Source organism: Equus quagga, chromosome 8 (assembly GCF_021613505.1).
Source record: "Equus quagga isolate Etosha38 chromosome 8, UCLA_HA_Equagga_1.0, whole genome shotgun sequence".
NCBI classification, from domain to species: domain Eukaryota; kingdom Metazoa; phylum Chordata; class Mammalia; order Perissodactyla; family Equidae; genus Equus; species Equus quagga.
In genome coordinates this window covers 104,077,232-104,093,606 of record NC_060274.1, presented here as the reverse complement: position 1 = coordinate 104,093,606, position 16,375 = coordinate 104,077,232, and positions in this window count along the sequence as shown.

Here is a 16,375-nt window from a genome sequence, read left to right as displayed (position 1 = left end):
TACCAATTATTAGAGTAAAAAACATTATCTATTGTGGTAGCTCTATTCTCCTTATCTGTTTTTAAGTTGATATGAATAAAGCCAATTGGAGTTGATATCCCATTCTGAGTAAGAAACTACTTAATTTCTATTATGCACAGTAAGTAGTCAGGAAAAGACACTTGAGTTGAAAAAATTTTTAAGTTGCTTTTGAATAAAGAATAAACAATTCTTATTTGCTAAAAAAATCACCCCAGCTGTTTTATATTGACAATATATTTTTGTTATTGTTCTCTTTGGAGAAAATCACGGAGACAATTATTTTTTGAACAAATTTAATGTCTGCTGTTTTTTCCAGCTTTTTAATTACATTCTTATTTGACCTAACTCATCTTGACCTGCCTTGTCAACCATCTTTTCCTTGTGAAATCTCCTACGGAAAACTTTATTATGTAGGCCAAAATGCCACGTACTGCTCAGGCTCCCTCCAAGAGGTATCCAAGTGTGGAGAAGAAAAGCAACCTTGGTTACTTGACATATCATAACAATACTTTGTTTTAAAAACACTAATAAAACTACTATGATAAGAAATAGCAAAAATAATTGTTATTCTTTTAATAAAAGCTGTATTTTACGACATAAATTTGATGACCTATGACTCATAAAAACGATCCCAAATCTCCTAGTATAAATAATAGTTGCGAGTTTCATTTACAATGATTGAATGAACATAAGGAATACATTTTTATTGCATCATTTTATTGTTGGGGTAAAATTTGCAAACAGTGAAATCCATAGATCCTAAATATATAATTCAATGGATTTTGAAAAATATGTACAACTGTATAACCAATATGACAGTCAAGTTATAGAACATTTACGTTACCTCAGAAAGTGCCTTTGTAGCCCCATACAGTCGATTCCTACCCACCACAGACAATCACCATTCTCATCTCAATCATCAAAGATTAGCATTGCCAGTTTTTGCCTTTTATAAAGGACTCTTTTGTGCCTGGCTTCTTTTACTCCATATAATATTTTCAGGATTCGCTGATGTTGTTGGATACATCAGCAGCTTATTTGTATTTATTATTGAGTGATATTTCATTTGAATTATTTCCAGTTATTTGGCTATTATAAATAAGCTGCTATGAACTTTCTGTTACCAAGCCTTTTTCTGGACATATGCTTTCATTTCTATTGAGTAAATAGCTAGAATTGGAATTGTTGCCTTATTAGACAGGTGTATCTTTCACTTCAGCAGAAAGTGCTAAACAGTTTTCCAAAATTGGTTGTATTATTTTACACTCTCAGCAACAGTGTATAAGAATTTCATTTGCTCTGCATCCTCACCAGCAGTTGTGGTGTAGGCCTTTTTGTCATTTTAGTGGATGTGAAGTAGCATCTTATTGTCGTTTTAATTTGCATTTCCCTGATGACTAATGATCTTGAGCAACTTTTCATGTTCATATTGATCATTCTTATGCATTCTGTTGGAATATTTTTTCAGGTGTTTTATCCATTCTTTAATTGGGTTGTTTTTCTTATTTCTTATTGGGGTGTGTTCTTTAAATATTCTGGATACAAGTCCTTTGTCAGATACATGTATAGTGGACATTTTCTCCCAGTCTGTGGCGCTCTGTTTAGTTTTATTGTGTCCTTTCATGAGTAACAGTTTTTATCTTATTAAAGTCCAATTAATCAGTTGTTTCTTCAGTGGTCAGTGCTATTTCGTCCCAAGAAAAGTTTGCCTTCCCGAATGTTGAGCAGATACCATTTCCTTCTGCTTGCTTTGTAGTTTTAGCTTTACATTTAGCTCCTTGATCCGTCTTGAATTAATTTCTGTATATTATGTGAGATAGGGATTGATTAAAGTTTCCTTTTTTTAATATGGGTATCTAGTTGTCCTACCACCATTTGTTGAAAAGAATTTCTTCTCTCCCTTCTTTCATTGGTACCTTAATTGATTTTCTCTATTGTTTGCTGTCTACTTCATTGGTATCTCCTCTTACTTTATTAATTCACTATTTCTATTTATTTATTTATTTATTTTTTTTTTTTTTAAGATTTTATTTTTTCCTTTTTCTCCCCAAAGCCCCCCCGGTACATAGTTGTGTATTCTTCGTTGTGAGTTCTTCCAGTTGTGGCATGTGGGACGCTGCCTCAGCGTGGTCTGATGAGCAGTGCCATGTCCGCGCCCAGGATTCGAACCAACGAAACACTGGGCCGCCTGCAGCGGAGCGCGGGAACTTAACCACTCGGCCACGGGGCCAGCCCCTATTTCTATTTATTTTGGGTTAATTTGCTTATCTTTTTCTAGTTTCTTCAAGTAAAAACTTACAGAATTGCTTGAAACTTTTTTCTTTTCTCATATAAGCATTTCATGCTATAAATTTCCCTCTAAGCAGTGCTTTAGCTATATTCAGCAAATCTAGTTATATTTTCAATATCATCTTATTTTACAAAAAATGCAAAATAGTCAAGTGCTATTTTTTTAATAAAAGCTGTATTTTCCAAGATAAATATTCAGTCACATGTCTTTTACGTATTTGGCTCTGTGCATATTATATTCCTCAGATTCACCTACAACCTAAAGGCACATTTCTGAGAAGAAAAGTTTGAGGCAAGTTTTTGTTCATATGAATTATATGCGAAATGCATAACTTGACTTTGGGCATAAAAATGACTTCCTCTAAAATAATATATGAGTCTATCACATCAACTGAATTTATTTGATTTTTAAAACTACTCAATCTGAGAAATGAGTGTTTACTCAAAGTAAATTAACTTTAGTAGTTTACTCATGTATAAAATACAGATGATGAATATTTTCAACTTTTAATATTAAGTCACTCTCAGATTGCTGTCTTTTCTTTCTCTCTGTCTTTTTCTGTTCTCTCAATTGTTCTGATGATGCTTTATGAGGGAGGCTAAATATGCCTCAGACAAGTTCATAAATCTTGGGGCTGGCCCTGTAGCCGAGTGGTGAAGTTCACACTCTCTGCTTCAGCAGACCAGGGTTTCGCTGGTTCGGATCCTGGGCGCAGACATGGCACCACTCATCAGGCCACATTGAGGCCGTGTCCCACATGCCACAACTAAAAGCACCCACAACTAAAAATACACAACTATGTGTTGGGGGGATTTGGAGAGAAAAAGCAGAAAAAAAGAAAAAAGATTGGCAAACAGTGGTTAGCTCAGGTGCCAATCTAAAAAAAAAAATGTTCATAATTCTTGAAAAAGATTGACCATATCCCTGGGAAGAAGTTCCAATCAGAAAATTAAATAATGCACTCCATGCGACTGTCTATGTCTTCATTTGCCAGCATTGTTCAGGTAGAGAATTGCAGCCACTCTTCACTTGTCCAGAGCAGAAATGCCAGTTAGCATTTCTGACTTTAATATTTATTACTCACAGTATGTTTGTCTCATATACACACACATTATCTAGAGGAATGTGGCTGATCCACAGGTTGAGCAGAAAATCAAACTCATGACTTTATAGTGTTCCCACACGTCTTTGAGGCTAGAATGTATATGCGTAAGAGGTAAAGAATTAGAAGGTGTTATTGAAAGGTACTAAGGGACATTTGAGGAGATTTGCATTTTAGTCCTGATGCTGCATTTTACTAATGTATTTAATTCTGGATAAGTAACTTAATTCCTGCATCTTTACAATGAACCATTTGGACAAGATAATCTCTATGGTGCCTTGCATCTCCAGAATTTTAGGTCTACAATAAACACAAACTAGATCAGAATTTGGATGGCCTAAGGAGAAGCGTAACATCTGATGCACGCTCCCAAACAGCACCACAAGGGAACTTTTCTCTGGATTCTTCTCAATCACTGCATTGAGTGCCTTGTGGGGTTTATGAAGGAAAAGCCAGCAAGAGATTGGGTAGCCTCATATTTCTGGCCATCTGGCTTCCAGGACCTTCACTCTGTCATGTTAGCCTACACTCATCCTCTGTAATTCATTACAAATTTTTAGCTGACTTTTTAACTGGCATAGGCCATGTCTGCCCTAGAGAAGCCAGTGCTTCCCTCTGCAGGTGCCTGTCCCCAGATTTCTGGTCAGTCGTTTGTCCTGTGTTCTCAGTTGTCTGACTCGTTAAAGGAAACTTGTTAATTTGACGTTTTTCCAGCTTTTTCTTTGTGGCAAGAGTGGGAGTGATGCTCTTTCCAGTTTCCAATGTGACACTGATGCAATAGCAGTTTGATATTCTTCATCCACTTAAACAAACAACTTTTCAACAGTATGCTGTGTACATCGTATTTTCTCAATTCTACTTCCCTTGAGAACTGTATCATGATGTAATATATATTAATACCTAAAAGTCTTTTATTGATCATTGTCATACTTCTCTGTCACAAAACATTCATATAAACTGGGATGTCAATTTTTTGGCCATGTCTCTTAATTCCTTAAACTCCTAAATTGTATGCCCAAAAGCATATAGTGTTCTCTCTTCAAAAATTATTTTTATTGATACATCAGTTGGTGACTCAATCAGATCCTTCTTTAATTTTGTGCAAGGCAAAGAAATGAAAACCACCTGGCTTGTAATAGGATTTGTTACTGACTAGGTCATTATAATTATTTACTTTCCTATTTCGGAGGATTAATAAGACTTACCAATTGACTATTAATTACATCTATTAGTTTTCCACTTAGAGACTTTTTAAGTCTTTTTCTTTCACCTTTTAACTCAATATGCCAAAAGAAGTCTATGAAGATTAAAATATCATTCATGTCAAAAGACCTTTGGCAATTCAATATTTTGGTTAAGAATGCTTTTTGTCATATTACATGTTTTAAATATATTTTCAAAACTTAAGACTACAGATTGTAGATTTAACTCGTCCAATTTGTGATAGCTATGGAAGCATCACTCAGATCTCACACTGCAGGGAGCACAACTGGCTGACAGCCTCTGCTGCTGCTCTTCGGATCCACCCCTGGGTTGGCACTGAGGCTACAATGCCCTTGGGCTGCTCCCAACCGATGGTGGGTATAAGAGTGCCAGCCATTCCTGTGGATGTGGCATTCCTTTAACAGGCAGCTTTGACTCAGGACTCTCGCTATCCACAGTCAGTACTTTCTCAGCACTGCACTGCAGCCTGAGGCTCTTCCCCCCCATCCTTCCTTCCTCCTCTTCTTTCATAGGTGTCAGAACTGCATTGCAGTCTGCAGGCTGTCCTGCCGACTCCTGCGCCTTCCTCTTCATTCTGCGCAGGAGTCTTTTTTCCTAATAAATTTCTTGCATGTCTAATCCTGTCTTGGCATGTGCTTCTTGGAGGACCTGAAGTAACATAAATTTCTGCCATATAATATAATTAACAAAGCCAATCCTCACAGTCAACACAATCAGCCAAATTACACTTCATTTCTGTCAGAAAGTCTGGCTCTCTTTTTCAGTTTATATAAATATGTTAATATAAATTTTCAGAATTAAAAAAAAATGCCCAAGATACATTACGGAATATATCTCATAAAAGGTTACTGAAAGCATTCAAGATTAAAATTATATAAGAACTAATGTAATTAATACTAATGTAGCTGATGTAATTAAGTTTTTGGAAGATTATAAAAACAATAATATGGGGCCTGCCCCATGCCCGAGTGGTTAAGGTCGCGCGCTCCGCTACAGCAGCCCGGGGTTTTGCTCGTTCAGATCCTGGACGCGGACGTGGCACCGCTCATCAGGCTACGTTGAGCCGGCGTCCCACGTGCCACAACTAGAAGGACCCACAACCATAATATACAACTATGTACTGGGGGGATTTGGGGAGAAAAAGCAAAGGAAGAAAAAAGAAAAGAAAGAAGAAATTGGCAACAGTTGTTAGCTCAGGGGCCAATCTTAAAAAAAATAATAAATTTATATGTTATTATTCATTACTTAATTTTTAAGAATACATTGTATGAGTAGCTAATATTATAATTTATTTATGAGGCAAAGAGTATGCTAAAAGGCATAGTATTCCTTGAGTAAATGGATGTACGTGCACATATCAGACTGTGATGCTCAGCTTTTGAGAATAATTAAAAAAAATTGCGTGAAAAGTCAGACATAACTCCTATAATTTCTTTAGATGTTAAGATTAAGCTTTGCCTAAGTATTAATAAAAGAAGTATACACTGCTAAAAACTAATTGATCCAGCAGCTACTATGTATTTTTATGTATTACTGATAGAATATAGTAAATATTAAACGTTTTATAAGCTGAAATAAAATGAAGAATGGATATACTTGGAATGAAGATTTTATTATACATAATGTGTATATATATGTGAGATGTATATATATATCTATATACATTTCATTATGTAATTTGACAAAACAGGTTTTTAATTGCATTACCTTATTATATGCTTTAATTATACCAAGTTTAAATGATGTCACATTAAATTTGCATCTTCAGATTGTATTTGTCATAATCAGAATGGTGTGGTACTTCTTGCTGTTCTTTGTTTGTTCAGAGGTACTTTTCATTCTGCCTAATCACTTATTCTGTGGATAAATACTGAGCAAAATGGAAAAGAAATGCTCGCACTTAAGTAAAAAAAAAAACCATTTTCAGCCTTTGTATTTTCTTTCTTATTATCTATTTGCTTTGCTTATACCTTCCTGAGTAACTAATTCTTTGTTAGTAGTTTAAGGATGGAGAGATTAAAGTTGTAAAAGGAAATTCATCACTCTCATTAACCACGTTCTACAACATATCTGATTTTAGATCATCCTAACAAGCACCAAAATACCCTATTTCTTCATTCTTACTTCAAATTGATGTAAGACAAAGGAAGACAGGAAGGTTTTATTAAGATAAGTTCAATGTGCTTTGATTACTCATTAAATGAGGTTTCCCGATAACAGAGTTTGTAATTGCCCCTTAGTTTGTTACCTTGGAAGTTGTTACCCCTTGGAACAGTGCACCATAGTGAGATTCCTATGGCTAAAAGGTATGACTTTTCCTGGGAGATGGCATGTTGTGAAGGGAGATGGAAAATAGACTCTACGTGATACTGGGAAAGTGCAAATGCATGTTGAGAGTATGAGAAATTGAGTCGTTTAAAACTACTGGTGTCCTTACATCCCTTGAAAGTCCTCCTGTGCCCTCCTTATCCCAGGGCCACGCATTCTTCAGGTTGAAGATTGCTGACTCTGCCTTCCTTTCCCATGCTATTGCTGGCCCTTAACTTCACTTGTATAAAAATTCTGGAACTATCACTGGCCTAACTTCTGTAGACATTTGATCTTGTAAATTCATGGTATAGTCGGGGGAGGCAGGAGAGAAAGAAAAAAAAGACAGAAAGAGATTAAAGAAGGGGAAATGACAAAAAGGAAAGATGCAAGTATCAGTCTATCAATGTACAGAGAGAAAAAGAAGATTACACAGACACGCAAAGAATAAGGATGAAGAGGATGAATCAACTCTAAGAAAATAGTTATAATACTCAGTAGTTTTAAAAGTACTGGGTTGAGATAACTGTTTTTCATTTTGGTCTGAATGTTAGGTGAGTTATAACTTCCCTTTGAAATATCCATTGATCTAGTTGTTCCTAAGTAGAGGATCCATTGGAATCACCAAAAGAACTTTAAAAAATGTGGAGTTCAATCCTTTTCTAGACCTATTGAATCAGAATGTCTGGTGTAGAATCCTCAAATATCTGGAGACATTTGAACAACCTATTGTTTGTGCGTGTTTTTGCACCCACGCAAAACACCTTCAAGGTCCAGGAAACTGGAAACATGATGTAGGGACACTGAGGGAGGAGGCCAGAGAAAAGAGGAAATTAAAAAATCCCCAGGAGATACAAAATGAGAAAATAATGATACAGCTTGCTTTTGTGTGCATGTTTAAGAAAGAGAACCAAGAAGAGACCCATATGATTGCACACCTCCCTCAATTTGTGAGTTTGGGAGATAGAGGAGAGAGAGGCGTAAATGGGTGTGCGGAGGTGCTAGAGGGACTGGCTGACCAGGGAGCAGTGCACAGGGGTCGGGAAATAGAGCAGCCAAAATGAGAGAGCAAACTGGGAGGGGAACTGTGCTGACAGCAGACTTTGTCCACTTCATAAACATGCCCGGACCTAGATGGCCCTGAAGATTCTTTCTCTCATCTTTCTAAGCCTCATCCTGGAGAACTAGTCACTTGAATCCAACCCTCCCTCTGTCCCACCCAAGTCACTACTTCTAGTGTCTTTCTCTCTTCTGTCCACTGCTCACTCCCAGACACCACTTATCAATTTTTTCCCCTCTCACTTCAGGTTTCTTTCCAATAACATTCACCATATATGTATACTTAGTTTTCTATTTTCCATGGTGAGTCTTTTTTTCATAATCAATGGAGGTGAGCTCTTGTTACCAGTCCCTTCATTACAATGGGAGTGAGTTGGATTGGAAAGATCATTGAAAATAGGCACTGGGCTGGTAATCAAGTGAATTTTCCTGTTTCTCATCCTAAAAAAAAGTAACAAATATATGAGTGAATATGGGTTCCAAATGCTTTTACTTATGAACCCCACACTTTCACTTGTGAACCCTTTCCACAGTCTGCAAGTCCTCCCTGATGGGAATTTCCTGCCATACAACCAACCTTTCTCGTGTCACAGAGCAGGCCTATGCCCTCTGTTCCATTCCAAAGGGAGATGGAGAACCATTTTTAGCAGTTTTTTGTACAATAACTTCTTATTTGATAGCTGGAAGTTTCACAGTTAACTTTTTCACATGATGTTTAGTAAGGAATAAATTGATATTATAAACTTTGAAATTTCTTTCTATAGGGACACACTTCAGAGCTCTTGTTTCACTCCACTCCCTTTAACTCCAGCTTTACTGGATGGGAGGTGCCACAAGGAAGTTTTCCCCAAGGTCATCTTGATTTCAAGTGACAAAATGCAGGCCAGCAGCTGTAGGTATTGACTCATGCCGCCTATTTCTTCTTGGTCCAAATCTGCAATCAATTCCTCTGTAAATCTCCCTCTCTGAAAGTAAATGTTCAGAAAGGCTATCTAAACTGATGTGAGGCTAAGTTTTCTCAGCACAAGTAATTTCTCAAACCTCTATTCCGCTATTCTTCATTCTGGCTATTAAAATTCATAGAGCAAACTCTGTGAACACTGGATCTATGTGGGTTAGAGGTAAATTTAGGCTTTAACGGAGGATGTCACTCACAAGGCAAGATAATTTAAGGATGGTCTCTTTGCATTTGAATTTTAAAGCACTACAGCAGGAAGAAAGAAATGTTGCCAGTGTAAATTTATGTATGGATATGGCTTTTGAAAAGTATCTTTAGAATCAACATATGGATCACAGAGATCCTATAATAAGCTTGGATAATGAAAGATCATTTATTTTTATTTCAGTTTATTTTTAAAGATGAATTTATTCATTTTAATATCCACAAGAGTTAAAAGTATATTTCCACAGGAGAAAGACGTGTGTGGTAATCCAAAAGCTCAGAGCCAATTATCTGCTAAAAAACTGAAAGTTATAGAATGATCTCATTTGACTCTTTGAAAAAATAATATTAATAAATAAATTCTAAACAGAAACAGTGGCCATAATCTGCAAAACCAGTCTTTTTATTCTAGTTGTATACTCCCAGATAGGATGGCAGTAATACTACAAGTTAATTTTGACACATCTAGGCATAGAAAAAAAAGGTTAATAAACAGCAAAATGTTAAGATCATTTATCTGAGTGATGTGACCAAAAATCGTTTTGCTTTCTTTCTTTATGTATTCAAGATTCCTTCCCATTCACCCTCCATGAGCATGTATTAGGTTGAACCCCAAGGAATTGTCAATAACTCACCATTTTGGACCTACCGAATGACAATATCATATGAGTCAATCTAATATTATTTAAAACATCAACTAGTGTGATATAATTAGATTCAGCTAAGATTAACAGATACGAAAATAACAAAATAAAATATAGTGGCTTAAATAGGATAGATATTTATTTCTCTTTCATCTACAATTTCATAGATAGGCATTATACAGTTGGCATGGTGGTTCAGCTCCAGCAATCCTTTTGAACATGGGCTCTGTACAGTGTGGCTTTTGTCCCAATGGCCCAAGAAGGCACCTGGAGAGCCAACCATCATGTCTCAGTTTCAGTTAGGACAATAGAGAAAAGGGTGAAGAAGAAAGGGGCAAATGGTATGCTGCAGCTACTTTGAAAGCAAGGTCTATAGATGCTGTCACTTGACCAGAGCTTAGCCACAGGCCAAAACTAGATACAGAGGAGTCTGAAAAGTGTAAACTTTATTCTGGAGGATTGATTTATCCACTGAAAATTGGGGGTTCTAGACTATGGGAGAAGGGACAAATGGTTATTGGAAAACAATTGGCATGCCTGTCATAATGCTGTCACTTTTTTATGTTCTGTAATCCAACTTCTGTACTTCACAGCATCCCAAGTATCTCTACTCTGTGAAAAGATATTATGCATTAAAAAGCATTAGTATGATGGTGCAGCACAAGGAAATTTGGGGGATAATTAACCGTTTTGTTTTGGAGATGATGGAGTTACGGTATAGGATACATGGCTATGTGAAAACCCACAGAACTGTACACCACCAAGAGAGAATTTTGCTGTATGTAAATAAAAGAAAATTATGATGTGGAGGGAACTAAAGATGGAAAACAGACAGTGATTTTAACTGTATTTCAAATGAATGGCATAACCACACTGAAGGGGGTGGGAATGAAAGGAGCTGAACTAAGTAATTTTAAAAAGCAGTGTTTTGACTGGATACTGTAGGAGTAAAAAAAATTATAGACACAAACACTGTACACTGGTTGGTAAATTTGTTTCTTACAGGGGCATGGGGTAGCAATGCTGAAACTACTTTATATGCAAACTAGGATTGAACAAATAAATTAATATGTTCTGTAGAATGTCAGCAAGGTTTCTCACTATTGGAGGAAGACGTTACAAATAAGGAAAGGGGGAAGGCTAGAACGGAACCCTGGTACTAAACTGGAGCCAGCAATATCAATGTAAACTCATATTTTAAGATATACAAAGAGATAGATACAGAAATAAATATATGTGTGTAGGCAACTGTAAATACACACATTTCTTGGTCCTGTGCACTGAGAGGGACTACAAGCTTTGATACCCTAGTGCTAGATCTTTGTTGCTAAATATCTCTGTGCATGAAGGGAACAGCGTTTCTTGGAGAAATGGTTGACTCCGGGGCCAGGGCAGGTAAAATACAAGATGAGCCTGGAATATTCCATGGCTCTGGAAAGTAGAAAAGTGCAAAAGGATAGAAGCTTGTCAAAAGGAAACAGGAGCCAACCTGAAGGAGCTCCTAATGGCTAAAGCAGGAACAATTTGAGAAACAAAATAAATCATGGTCATACTTGATTATAATCTGTGATGGTTAACTTTATATGTCAACTTGGCTGGGTCATAGCGTCCAGATATTTGGTCAAACATTTTTCTGGATGTTTCTGTGAAGGTATTTTTTTGGATGAGATGAACATTTAAATTGGTAGACTTTGAGTAAAGCAGATTATCTTCCATAATGTGGATGGGTCTCGTCCAACCAGTCGAAGGCTTGAACAGAGCAAAGACTGACCTCCCCTGAGCAAGAAGGAATTCTGCAAGCTGATGGACTTGGACTTGGACTACAACTATTTCCTGGGTCTCCAGCCTGTTGGCCTCTCCTGCAGATTTTGTACTTGTACTTTCACAACGGTGTGAGCCAATTCCTTGAGATAAATCTTTCTATATATATATATGCACATGTAATAAATGGGTACAAAACAAATCTTTGTATATATGTATATGCTTCTTGTCGGTTCTGTCTCTCTGGAGAACCTTGACTAATATATAACACAAAGAATAAAACAAATATACATGAGTCCATACTGATATAAATAACTAAATAAATAAATGGAGGAGAAGGGAGAAGTATTCCTTACAAAAGAATTCCAATTAATAAATGAAGAAGGGATAAGAGAAATAGAAAATCACCATTAGAGCACCAGAGTAATAGTGTTGTGGGCAAGATCCATCCATGGATACTAAAAGAAATGCGTGAAAGAAGATATTTGTATATTTGTATAGACATTTATATAGTCTCCCTCAAAGTATATATTTATTCAATACAAAGAAAGACTAGTAACCTTAGAGTGGAAGAAGCTGGCAGACACCACCTTAACCAAGTGATAAAGATTAGCATCTCCAGTAATGAGACATATTGATATCACATAGCCACTGATATGATGTAATGAGAAGGGCACATCATCTCCGTGGAATTCTTCCACAAAACCCGTGACCTGTCTCACCATGAGAAAACACCAGACCAACTCAAATTGAGGGACATTCTGGGAAATACTTGACCAGTACTCCCCAAGAGTGTCAAGTTACTGAAAGATAAGGAGGAATCAAGGAAATGTCACAGATTGGAGGACACTGAGGAGGCAAAACAACCAAATGCAGCATGGTACCCTGGATAGAATCCTAGAATAGAAAAGGGTATTAGTGGAAAAACTGGGGCAATCATTGTTAGTATTAGTTAATAGTATTGCAGCAGTGTTAATTTTTTAGTTTTGATTATTATAACACAGTTACATAAAAGATATTAATGTTAGGGGAAGTTGGGGAGAGGACGTAGGGAATTCTCTGTACTATCTTTCACCTTTTCTGAAAGTCTAAAATTATTTCAATATAAAATGCTGAAAACTTACTCTCATATTTACAGTCCATCAGATGCCTTTAATGGAGTTATATGAATCATATGTTAAAATTTAGTACGTATGCTAGAAATTATATCATTTCAACTGTTTAAACATGTGATAACAAATTTTAGATATCAACATAAAAATGTACAAGAGGTACAAAATTTTCAAAATTCCTTTTGGAGGTATTTGAGCAAAACTCTTTGAAGTCTATTGGTTTAGGTGGCTTGTCTTAAGTTGTTTTAGCTCATCAAGCCCACTATTTCTTTACTTGGATGGTATGTTTGTTTGGGTAGCTTGGATTTGCTGTTAGAGATTATTTTGATGAGTTAATGCAATCCTAAACTACATCTGGGCCTGACTGCTGGGTCAGGCAGGTGAGATGAATGAATGAAGCTGACCAGGAATAAGAATGACAACAGTGCGAGTACATTGAGTCATGGTGACCAGCTCTACACCTCAGTGTCTGGTGGACAATAGGGCCTGTACTGGAATGCATGCATTCCATCTAACCAGGGCGACTGCTGCTCAAGGCTTGGGGGGGTCCAAAATTCTGAATTGTCAAGAGGAGCCAGAACTGTGTATATTATGTGAACTCTTCCAGACTTTAAATGACACGATGGAAAATAACTTAAAATATTTTAAAATACTGCTCAGGTCAAAAAAACCACATCTGTTTGTCTTTGTCTTTTTTCCATCTAATTTGTGTTTTTGACCCCTATTCCTTTCCCTTTCCCATACCTCCCTCGGTGGCCCATGTAGAACTGAAATGTGGATATTTTTAATATTTGTGTAATCATTTTATATGCCCACGGTTCTTAGCTTCAAGAGCAATTCCCAAAGGTAAAAATGCAATGAAACAAAACCAAACCATGGAAACTGGTTGAATTTTGATTGCAAATAATTGAATAATTTCATTCATTGATTTAAAAAAATTCAACATTCCTTTAATAATAACGATAGTAATAATAATGATAAAAGTTAATTGAGTGTTTTCTATGTGGGAAACACGATTCTGTGTGGTTTTATAGGGACCAAATCATTTAATTCTCAAAACAATTCTATGAGGTACTTCTATTATTAACTCATTCTATAGATGAGGAAACAGAGACTTAACAAGATTAAATTACTTACTAAGATCGTGGAGCTGTCTGTTTCTAGAGCCAGGCTCTTAATCATGACGCTGAATAAGACCAGAGTCCTAGAGGACAGAGCTGCCAGGTAAAATACAGAATGTCCAGTTAAATTTGAATATTTATTTACCATATTTTTATTTGCTAAATCTGGCAACTCTATGTTAGGGGTAATTCCTTGGCTTTATGTGCCCCAATTCATTTGGCAAAAGATAGAGAATGAAAGAGGACTTTCACTAAAACCAGAAAAATTATTTATATTATGCATCTGTTTCAATAAACTTTTTTCATCCTCCTCCCCATGCCTTTTCATTCTCAAAAGCTTTAAAGTACAGCAAAATAAAACTGAACAGAGCACGGTGAAATCCATTAATGGTGTTTTAGTTTCACTTTATCTGTCCTTATCTATATGAATAATTTACATCATTATAATGATTATAGCAAGGCAAGCTGTATGTATTATACTCCGAGCAATTTACAAAGCCCCATTAGGGCAGTAGAAGGTATCTTGCTTCCTAATCTAGATTCCCTGACATCTGTTAAGTGTCTTACATTTTTGAATAAATTTAGAAAATCTATGTGTTAGTGCTCCTGTTAACGAAGCAGCCAGGAAAGCCAACTCTTTAGGTCACGAGGGGTTTCTTCACATTTATGTGGAATTTACATCTTGGTCTTGGCAAGGCACCAAGGAAAACAAGACTGGGTTCCAAGTACAAGGGGAGACAAGCCTGGGTTCCAGGAGACACAGGGAGGGAATGAGAGTGTGTCGGATGAGGGCTGGGGAGGAGCAAAGAAAGCAGGGACATCTGGGAGACGTTCCTTGGGAAGGAGAAAGGCAGAGCCCTCTCCAACCCCTTCAATATACGCCAGGGAGCAGCTGTTTGAGTGGCGCTGTTGCTTGTGTTTGCCAGGCTGACTTGGATTCCAAGCTCTTTTCTCTTTCTGGTGTTAATTTTACTTGCCATGTCATAATTCTAATTTTTCTCCTCTCCCCTCTTTCTTTTTCCTTTGGAACTGATCACTTGTTCACTGCTTGTATCGCCAGGAGATTTCCCTGCAGTTATTGTGGGAGACAGTGATTGGGAAGGGAGGATGGGCACGGGATTTCACAACTTAGTCGTTTAACCAGAGTTCTGTGATATTTTTATCCTTAGCATAACTTATTCCGGCTACGGTATTTGGAAGCAAATGTCTCCATTTTTTTTTTTAGGTTCAAGTTTCAAGTGAGACTATATAGAGCTTCCCCCTTGCAAGTCTCATAAGTAAACCAAAAGCATTTCCTATTGAATTTGAAAGCCAAAATGGTTTGCTAAAGGGCCAATGCTAGGCAAAATTCAGAAGCTGAAAAAGTGATTGGGGCTCCCTTTTGCCCTCCCATGTAGCCACCCATTCTCATGGCGCTTCTCTGAACTCGAATACAAAGGCCTGATTTTCTCATCTACATTCTGTTTTTTCACCAAGGTACTCTATCCAGGTCTTCCCCTTTTTCTTTTACCTGTCAATTCATTTGTTCATTCAGTTGTTTATTAGTTCATTTTGCAGGTAATTATTGAGTATCTACCACATTCTTGGCTGTTCTAAGTGCTGAGGCACAGCACAGCAGCGAATAAAGCAATGTCCTTGGTTCCATGTGTGGAGGGGTAGGAGACAAAAAATGTATAAGTAATATAATGTCAATGTACATGTATATAATGTAAACATATAAGTACATGTGTATTTAAATATAAAAGCATAAACATATAATGTCAGTTAGAAATAAACACCATTAAGAAAATTTAGTCAAGGTTAAAAGAGAGAAGCTCTGTTATTAACAGTGGTCAGGAAAGGTCTCTTTGATGAGGTGATGTTTGAGCAGCAAACGAGTAAGCCAGGCTGTTATCTGGGAGTGGAGAGTTCTGGGCAGAGGAAACAGCAAGAGGCAAGACCTTGAGGTTGAAACAGCAAGAAAGCCAGCATCGGAGGAGGCGAGGTCCAAGTGGTAGCCAGGGGACAGTTTATTCAGGACCCTACAAAGACTTTGGGACCCTTTTGGTGTGAAAGAGGCCATTGGAGGGTTTTGGATGCAGGCAGACAACAAGGTGAGACTGATATTGGGTAACACTATTCAATACCACTTCCCAAACCCACCAAATTTTTTTATGCATCTGTGGCTTTGTGTACACTATTTCTTCTGCCCTCTAATGTTCTCCCTCAACCCACCTCTATGCCCCGTTGTATTTTGCACATACATCTGTTGTACCACTTTATAGTATGCTCTAATTATTTATTAGGAGACTACCTCTTTCAATTGTGAAGTTGCGGATAAGACCCTGGTGTCCTAATGCATTATCCACAGAAGTTAGAACAATACGTGTAGCCCATTTCTTATCAAACTGTTGATTGGATGACTAAATGACATTGTGTTTCAGCTTCTTGTTTCACTATGAAATTAAGTCTTGTATTAGAAAGTCCCTTTACCTCTGAGGATTGGCTTAATGGTATACCACATGAACTTAGCTTTTGTTTATTTTTCTGGTAAACAGAGTTTAAAAGCTAGCTAGAGTCAATAGCATGTTTT